Genomic DNA, 9,851 nt, shown 5'->3' with positions numbered 1-9,851 from the left:
ATTTTTTCTACCAATTTTGGTAACAATTTACCAAAGTGGCAACCCTGATCATAACACTAGTAAACAGCTGTTGTGAAACGTGGCGTTGCCGGACTTGCACTTCACGATTGTATGAAATGATGCCGAATTCATGGTTAACTTTTGTGTATAATTGATCTCATGAAATGGTGTTTATGTAGCGAATTTCAAACCAAATTCATGAAATGAATTCGTGAATTAACATACGCATAAACGTAGTAACAGTTCATTTATCAAAATGATAAATTTATCACTTCATCAAGTTTATCACTTTTGATGAAGACGCCTATTAGTTTATAATCAGCCTTATCATGAGTTTTATTTTCCCCGAACCGGTACACATTTCACTTTCTGCGTTAAGGTGAAATTAGTCAAGAACGTAAACTTACCGGTACGTAAACCCGAGTCATCTGACACGATCTGTCTTACCAGAGCGCCATGTAAATGAAAACTCAACTCTGCGGAATTTAGATTTTTCCGTGTCAGCTGATTTCTTCCTTCTATAGATGGTTGCCACTTTGTCAGTTTTGTATAAGTTCCTATTCATAATACGTTTAAAATATTGGAAATTTACTATCGAGTAAGGTTTTTTGTTGAAAAATAAGTATGTAGTTTATATTTAGCTAGCATCTATTAAAGTTGCGTTCCTTATCTCCCAGAAATAGTCAGAAAAAGTCCGAAGTAGTCAGATTTAGTCCAAAAAGCGTTCCTTAACTCGAAAATGACAGCAAAAATGAGAGAGCAACACTCAGTGAGAGTGACTCTCTTCAGTCCGAAGTAGTCAGATTTAGTTACAAGAATTTTTGCAGGCAATATCTTGAAAAGTGTCAAACTCAACTGAATTTAAATTAACGGAATTTAAAGAATACGCAAAAAATAATTGATATAGTAAGTGTTTGTTGTGCTCGTGCTTGTGTGAATGTGTTTTGTACATACATTTCTATTCTTATTTGACGTTAGTTTTGTTGTTGCCATTCTTTGGACTAAAAATTTGGTTATTTGCGTTCCTTTACTTTTTCCTGTTATTCTCTTTTAGTGAGCGCATTTTGCTCACGCTCTAACGCTCTAGCATTTTGACACTTCAGATTTTATTCCAAAAAGATAAGGAATGAACCTATAGCAGAGAATGTATATGAACCCCCCCCGCCACCCCGCCGCTTTATACGGCTTAAAGCTTTGTATCGCCCAAGCAATCCTCTCCCTTGTGACAGGCAGGTTTACTATATCATGATGATATTTTATTTTTTAAAATTTTGAATTATTTATTGTTCAATAGAAAATTTTATGTTTTCAATTTGGAGACTTTTATTTTAATGATTTTAAAAACTTTTAACTAAGAACTTCTAATAAAATCTAAGAACTATTGAAAAAATAAAAATTGTACAAGTATAAAAGAACAAGGTATTTATACCCGACATTTACTCCCCCTCCGAGGAGCGAATAACTAAAAATTTGTTTGGTAATGACAACAATGACAAACAAATAATTAAATGCGCCAGAATGTTGTTGTTATTGCTGAGACATGATGTTGCTGTATCAGCGGTTGACCTTGCTGTTGATTCTGTTATTGATGCTGTAAATGTTGCTGCGTTTGTTACGTATTCAATGGTTATTGTTGATTAAGAGCCTAGAACCAATTCTATGTTAAGCGACACAACAGTGACTAACATTTGTGGCGTTGAACTATTGGCTGTGGTCATAGACGTTGAGGCATGACGGAGAAATGAACGGCTGCTGTTGCGGTAGCAGTGCCGGTAAATAGCCAGAGGGCTAATGCTTGGTTGCTTACTAAAATTGTGGTTGGTTGTGGTTGCGCAGATTCAGGAAGATGTGATATGGCAGGTTGGAGAAATTAAGTTTGCAAAATTGCCCATGTGAAGCGATTGAATAACTGGACTAGTGATTTGTTTCCCAGACTGTGTCAAATAAAATGAAAGTTCGGTCCCATATGAAAATTTCGTTGTCCGTTACAAAAAAATAAAAACAAAAAAAATAATACAAATTTTTCCGCCACTTTTTTTTTATAAACAGTTAAATACAACAAGTACAAAAAAGCCTTGGTGTGCGTTTGTAGATAATTCAATTCTCTACAAAGGTAACCTTTTAGAAAATTTAAAAAACCACTTCCGTTTGTTTTAGAGCCAATAAAGTTAAATGAAATATGAAATAGGTCAAAATATGTACATATATCTAGTGGGTGCTTTAAATAATAATTTCAGTCAACGAAAACTGCCAAAAAACAGAGACGTTTTGAATTATTTTATGTATCAATACAAGATTTTAAAACAAAAGATTCGTTCATGTGCTACTGAGGTTATACAAGAAGTTAAAGATACTTGGAGCATTATAAATGTTGCACTTACATATAAAAAAGCAACATGCAATCACCAAAATGGAGACACACTTTAAAGAGTGGAAAAATTTGGACAAAAGTCGATTAAGAAAACACTTAAATTTTCACATATCAAAAGTAAAGAATATTATTTAAAAATTTGATGAACTATTTGATGTTCGATTAAAAAAATTCATCTGAAGAGTTATCTCCTGAAGAACTTTTTTCATTAGCGCGGAAAAATAAAGATCAGCATACACCTGTATCACGTATGATGTAGAAGATGATTAATCCCTTCTAGAGCTAGTAGAAAATTACGATAGTGAAAATGGTAATTAGTATCAGTTTGAATACATAATTTTTATCTTATTACGAATTTCACATTTATGTCAGTCTATTTCGTTTGATGGAATCAGCAGATCATCTAGCTCCTATTCAAGAGCATCGAAACGGACAATATCTAATTTAGAGGACGAACTTCCCCAAAAGTCAAATGGCCACAAAATTAATATTATGACTCCAGAATTAACATCAGCTTTGGATAGATCAAATATCTCCAGTAGAAATGCTACTTATATTTTAGTTGCTGCTGTAAAAAGTTTGGGTCATGATCCTACAAAAATTAATATTAGCCATAGCTTAGTACATAGAGGACGTATTAAAATAAGAAAAACGATGGCAGCAGATATTAAAGAAAATAGTTCGATCGTTGACAGCGTAGTATTGCATTGGAATGGAAAATTACTCCCAGATTGTGGTGGAACACAAAAAGTTGAGAGGCTTGCAATCGTTTTATCTGGTCTTAATTATGAGCAGCTTCTAGCATGAGCGTACGCAGGTACGGGCTAAGGGAGGCGCAAAACACAAAACCGGCTTTAATTCTCATGTAAAACTTTAAGATTACCGTTAATTTCTTCATGATTTAATAATCGGATCTAAACCAAATTAGGATGGGACCACCTATGAAAAAAAGAATTATCGAAATCGGTTTTGCGGTAACATATGTACATAAAAAAAATATTCCGACGAATAGATAACCTCCTCCTTTTTTGAAGCCGGTTAAAAATAATGAAGAAATTTTTTTAAAATTTGTATTGGAACTCTTCAATAAGTTCATAATAAACTTTACGCGATACATATGTATATGTAAATTCCTTTGTAGGGCTCGGTACAACTTAATTGTTACAATAACAAGTAATTTTTAAGCAAAAATCACCACCGACTTCAATTCTCATGTAAAAATTTAGAAGTACCGTTAATTTCTTCATGATCCAATGATCGGATCTAAACCAAATTAGTATGGTTGGAGTTGGTTTTTTAAGTTTCGTAAAAGATTACCTTTGTAGAGAATTTTATTCTCCACACCAAAGTTTTTTGTGCTTGTTGTATTTAACTGTTTATAAAAAAAAGGTGGCGGGAAAATCTTTTTTTGTCATTGAAAATTTGTATTTTGGCGAGCACTAACTGAAAAATTAAGATAGAAGGCTGAAATTTCGCCATAACTACTTTTTTGTAACCGACAAAGAAATTTTCGTATGGTACCGAAAGAAAAAAAAAACATTTTATTTGACACAGTCTAATGTACATATTTACGTCACCGTACATATGGATGATGTTGCTCTGAAGAAAAGATTTTTCGACTCGACTGGACAATGTTAGAACCAAGTGCAGAGGAATCGGTCTTCAATTGGTGTAAATTGGCGAAATTTTGCAAACGAACGGCCAATGTGCGAAATTTTTTGGCCTGCGCTTAAACTGACAAAACTTTTATTGAAAAATGCCATTTAAGTGTGCTTAATAATCAGATATCTGTCCTCGTCTACAAATTATAAGAAACTTCATTGCGGCAGCACTCTTTTATTTTTAATCATCCAATTTTCATTTACTTCTCTTAATCATTTTAACCAACACATTCTCCTTTGTTCTCAATACCAAACCATTTTCAAAGCGTATGTCTTGCAAGCGCGTCGCAGGTAACAGCTGGAAATTCTTCAAAATACCCACCAAAATGGCCTTAATCTCTAGCATTGCAAATTTTTGACCTGCGGGCGATGGAAAAGGATTAATAACAGTTACCTAAATTTTTTCAATGGTAATCGCTCCAGTCATAGATATATGTACAAACCAATGCAATTCCTTGAACCCGCACTGAATGGCACAAAAGCAAAGGCGTGACGATCTATGCTATTTTGCGGTAAAAATCGATCTGGATCAAATTTCAAAGGATCCGGAAAGTGTCGCTCATCGCGCATTATATCGTAAATGTGTATATTAATCTCTGTATCCGGGGGCAGGATCAAACCGTTAAGCTCTGAATGTTGCATACAGCGACGCGAAATAAACGGTACTGATGGATACAAACGCAGTGTCTCTTTTATAACACGCTCCACATATTCCAACTGATTGAAGTCGAAAATGCTGAGATTTGGCAAGTCTGCAAGCAGAATATAACCTTACTTAAGCTACTTTTATTATGTACATATTAACTCTCGCTACGCACCGCATTTTTCCACCTCGCGATAACATTTCTCTTGTATATCTTGATACGTAGCCAAATTGAGTAAAGCAAATATAAGACAAGTCGATGTGGTGTCATAGCCCTCAAACATAAAAGTATTCACTTCATCGCAAATGCCCTGATGGTCGATAATGCCCTTTGACTCGGCGTTGAAGAGTGTGTCCAACATGGCGTAACGCTTACGCTTGCCCGTTTCGTAGCTAAATGATTGGATGATAGAAGAAAATTATTTTTGAGTGCCCTTTATACGTATTTGTTGTTGTTCTTTGCTGCAATATTCTTCACGTTTCTTCTGGATAATCATGCCACTGAAGTCATGTGCCACCTTCAAATCTCTGTAAAATCCTTTGTAATCTTCAAACAAGTAGAAGATTAATTCAAAATACAGAAGGGGATTGCAAAGACGTTTCACCATCTTCAATTCCAGGTTATGTATGGTGTGACGGTACTCTTTACTGCCAGGTAAGTCGTCCAAGGAGACACCAAGCGCGGTTTCTGTAAATTGATAGGTCGAGACCACGCAATGAGTAGCTGAGCGGTGAGCGGCTTTTATTTCTAAGCGGTGGCGCCACTTCAATAGTAGTTCGTATGTTTTAATTTTAAGCTGCTCACCGCTTTGCAGCTCATTACGTGGCTTCGGCCTTAGGAAAATCAAAGCAGAATTCCGGAAAGTTTACCCACACGAAAACTAAGCAGATGAGGAGCTATACACAACCATATAGAATAACTAGATATTCTGGAATACCCACTACAAGAAAGATATCTACAAACTCAGGCTTGTTTGCACAGGACACTGGCCCATGGGTGTGCATGTAGAAAGGAATACTTTATAACAGGTTCTGTTACATTGCAAGCTCTCAGGTTCAAAGGAGACTGTCAAATGTTTTCTCTGTGAGTGTCCGGCTCTTGCAAGAGAGACACTTACCCAACCGCGTATACCTCTCTCTGTAATATTATTTTATCTTGAATATAAATATATATGTACATTAGGGTGGTCCTTAAAAATCAAATGAGCGATTTTTTCGGTCTCACCCCTTCAATCGGTAATACCACGATCTCAGATATCACATACAAATTTTTGTCAAAAAATTAAAATTATTTTTATTTTTGCCAACTCATACTTAAAATCGCTACTACCATAGTCAAAGATATCGCATACAAATTTTGGTCCCGATTTCAGTCGGTTAAGACGTCTTCATAGGGTAATCTAAATTTTGACCCTTGTGCGCCACCGACTCTAATCTGGGACAAAATGTATATGTGATATCTTCGACTATAGTTGTATCGATTTTGGGTATTAGATGAAAAAAAATAATAATTTTAATTCTTTGAATCCTATAGAGGAATCTGAACGCGATCAAAATTTGTATATAATATCTTCGACAATAGTAGAATCGACCTAGAGGTTGAGGCTTAGGAAATCTGATATACAATTTTTTGCTTCCTACATTTAAGGACCACCTTAATGCACATACATATATCCGTTTATATACATACATATATAGGTTGATCCGAAACGGCTCTAATGATTTTGATGAAATTTTGTAATGTTTTGCATTTTATCTAAATAAGTATTACAAACAAAATAAAATATCTTAATATGGATATCAAATGGAAGGTATTTCCAAAGTCCCCAATTCAGAAATGTTTTTCAATAGGGTTGCCACCAATTTTGAATTTTTTTTGTTTAGAAAATAAAGGTATGTATATGGATCGTATATGCTCGGCCGCTGTGGTGTAGTGGTAAGCAGTGTGCGCTTTCACTCATCAGCACCTGGGTTCAAGCCCTGGTCAAAGCAACATCGCAAAAATATAGAAAAAGGTTTTTTCTTAACAGCGGTCGTCCCTCGGCAGGCAATGGCAAACCTCCGAGTGTATTTTTGCCATGAAAAACAGCTTCTCATAAAAATACAATCGCCGTTCGGAGTCGGCGTAAAACTGTAGGTCCCTCCGCTTTGTGTGACAACATCAAGGCGCACGCCACAAGTCGGAGGAGAAGCTCGGCCAAACACTAACATATGTGTAAGCGCCAATCTATTGTTATTATTATGTGGTTACTAAAATAAGGCTCTTAAACAATGCTTTGCCTATATATTAACTAAGTGTTATCTCTTAGGATATTAGTGTAAGGTTGTCACTTAATTTTTATTCTACAACATTTAAATAAACCATTGCAATATGGATATCAGAAGAAAGGTATTTTGAAAACTTTAGTCTGAAAAAATTTTCGATGAGGGTTGCCACGTTTTTGTAATACAAATTTGTATTTGATTTATTTAAATTTAATTTAATTTTTTATATTTATGTATACAGAGTACATATACGCTCTAGGTATGTACTATTCATCCCGGCGTATTTTTAAATAGGGTTGCCATCTAATTTTTGAAGTAAGAAATTTACGTACTTTATAAGATACAAAAGCCAAATTTTTTAAATTTATTTGATACCCAACACTTGAAAACTTAAAAAAAGTAGTGTTTGATTTCTAAATGCCTAAAATTTTCAAAATAGCTCTTCATCAGCGTGGCAAAGCGCTCTAAATAAGCAAAAAACATTTGTAACAACAATCTTTGACTTGAAAGACTAACAAGTCGTGGATAGAACGTCTTCATGGGAAAGTAACCCCCTTCCATTTTATACTAAGAGTTCGATTTTTGATCCTAGTTATACCACTATTTCTAACTCTCACGTAACAGTCGTGTAACTACTTACCACAAATATTATTTAAAGTAAATTCCGGTATGACATCGTTTAGATTCACTATTTCATCCTTCGATTGCAATAATTTCACCAGCTTGGTGCTTTCGTTCCTACGAATTGAATAAAATGCACTCATTCGAAATTACGTTAACTAAATAAACTTAAAGCTGGATAAAACTTACGTAAAAACTTCTAGAAAATTTTGTAAAATATTAAAATGAAAAGCTGGCGTGAGTAGCTTGCGTCTGCTGTGCCAATGGTCGCCTGTAAAAAAAATAAAAACTTTATTGCTCTTGGTTGAATTCAGAAAAAAATTCGTGTCCCTTTTACCTGTGCTCACTAACAGACCATCGCCCAAGAATGGACGCACCAATTCATAAATTATGCCTTTGGCTATTAAAGTTTGACTCTGGAGAACCTCTTGTACGTCTTCCGGACTTGTTATCGAATAAACGCTTACTTTGAAGAAATTCAAAATATATGGCTTGCCATTAGTGCGACGATAGAGGTCGCGACACCAGTAGAAAATTTGTTCTAAATATTATGGGGAGAAAAATTTTGAATAAATATGTACATACTTATCTGCATATCGACGGTACTTTGGCAAAACCTCGCATCATAGAAATCACTACTACTTCGTATCTCGTAAAACTAATTCAAAATAGGCCTTAAAATACCACGATGCATCTAGATGCTCTAGGAATATTTGTGCATCAAAAAGAAAATTTTGAAAAAAATGTCGCTTACGTTATTTTGGCGGTTAGGGCTCGATATATAATGCTTAATCTTTAATATTCAGTAAAAAAATTAATTAAAAATGATTTTCTGTTATTAATGGAGAGTTTTTTTTTTTTGATTATTAGAGAGAGTGTTTTGAGATACGAGGTTTTGCCAAAGCACCGTCGATATGAACATTCGACCCTGAAAAAATATTTGCAGTACGCCCCGAGTCTAAAATATATTCGCAAGCCAATTTCGATTTTTTTGCTCAACGAAACGGTCGGGTTTTGACCAGGGACGTGAACCGGTTTTGAACCAGAAAACCGCTCTTTTCTATTAATTAACTGAACCATTAACCGAACCGAAATTTTCCACAAATGTTTGATCCGAACCGAAAACCGAACCACTTTCTATAAAGATTGAAAGGTTCGTTTCAACCAATTTTCAATAGATGAATGCACCCACTTTTTTTCTTTTTGGTAAACATGGTAATACCCATCATGTTTGTTTACCATGTGACAATATCAAATGTAAAGGCAACCCATCTCATTTGACAGACACTTGACCCTTAACCTTGGGCGTAATTTTTTTGTTTTTCGAACCGTTGAACCGAACCGAAACCCCGGTTCAAAGTCCAAAAAAACCGCTTTGACGAACCAATCCAAAAGTGCAAAAACGGTTCGAACCGCTGAACCGAACCAAACAAATTTTTCATCCGGTTCACGTCCCTGGTTTTGACAGTTTGCGTCATATCTTCGACCATGTTTTTTTTTTCTTTAAAAGTTCATTGGCTTAGAGTACCCCGTTCTAGTTCTCAACCACCAGGCCTCAGTTCTTATCACCCTAACGCCAGTAAATTAAAGCTCACCAAAAAGTATTAATAAACTTTTGCTAAGGAAGTATTTTGATTATTTAAGTTTTACTAAAAAAAAAAATAAATAAATTATTTCCGAATGTAGGTTCCACCAAAAAATTTAAAAAGGCAAGGTTTGGCCAACAAAAACATTTTTTTTCAAAATTGCCTTGCAAAATTGCTTTAGGCTCAGGGGTGTAGGGCGAAGTTTTTTGTTTGCTTTTAAGGTGGTACGGTCTAATGTATGTATATAAGCGTATGTACATACTAGGGATGTTAATTTTTCAGCTTTTTCTGATCCCGGGATTTTAGGGATGTCGTTATCAAAATCGCGTGATCCCGGGATTAGTCCCGGGATTTAGATATTCATTACTTCTCAACAACTGAAATCGAAAACATTGCTTGTATATTGTTTGAGAAGCTCTCCTACCATAAAATAAATAATAAATAAATGGGTTTGAAACCTACTTTTTTATTTAAACTGGCCTTTTTATTTTTCCTTTCTGACGTCAGGATTTATTTTAAAGGATTTTGTAATTTCAAAGATATGATTAATTCCAAAAATTATTTTAAAAATTCAATGCAATGTAGAATAAAAATATGGGTACCAGATGCAAGAGGAAATTTCTTTAGAATTAAAAAAAAATCACATTTTTTGGATTCACTAGCACGAAAAGGTAATTTTTTAAGCTGATAAAGTTAGAAGGACC

General features: G+C 34.7%; 1 pseudogene; it reads right to left on the bottom strand.

Moving 5' to 3' along the window:
* Positions 1–3,942: 3,942 nt before the first annotated feature.
* Positions 3,943–9,851, bottom strand: part of LOC118741891 — a 6,537-nt pseudogene continuing 628 nt past the window's right edge.

The sequence above is a fragment of the Rhagoletis pomonella genome, unplaced genomic scaffold, assembly GCF_013731165.1.
Source record: "Rhagoletis pomonella isolate Grant_MI unplaced genomic scaffold, Rhpom_1.0 Rhpom_scaffold_00006, whole genome shotgun sequence".
NCBI lineage: Eukaryota > Metazoa > Arthropoda > Insecta > Diptera > Tephritidae > Rhagoletis > Rhagoletis pomonella.
Note: the sequence above shows the minus strand (reverse complement) of the source record. Positions and strands in the feature narration are given on the sequence as shown.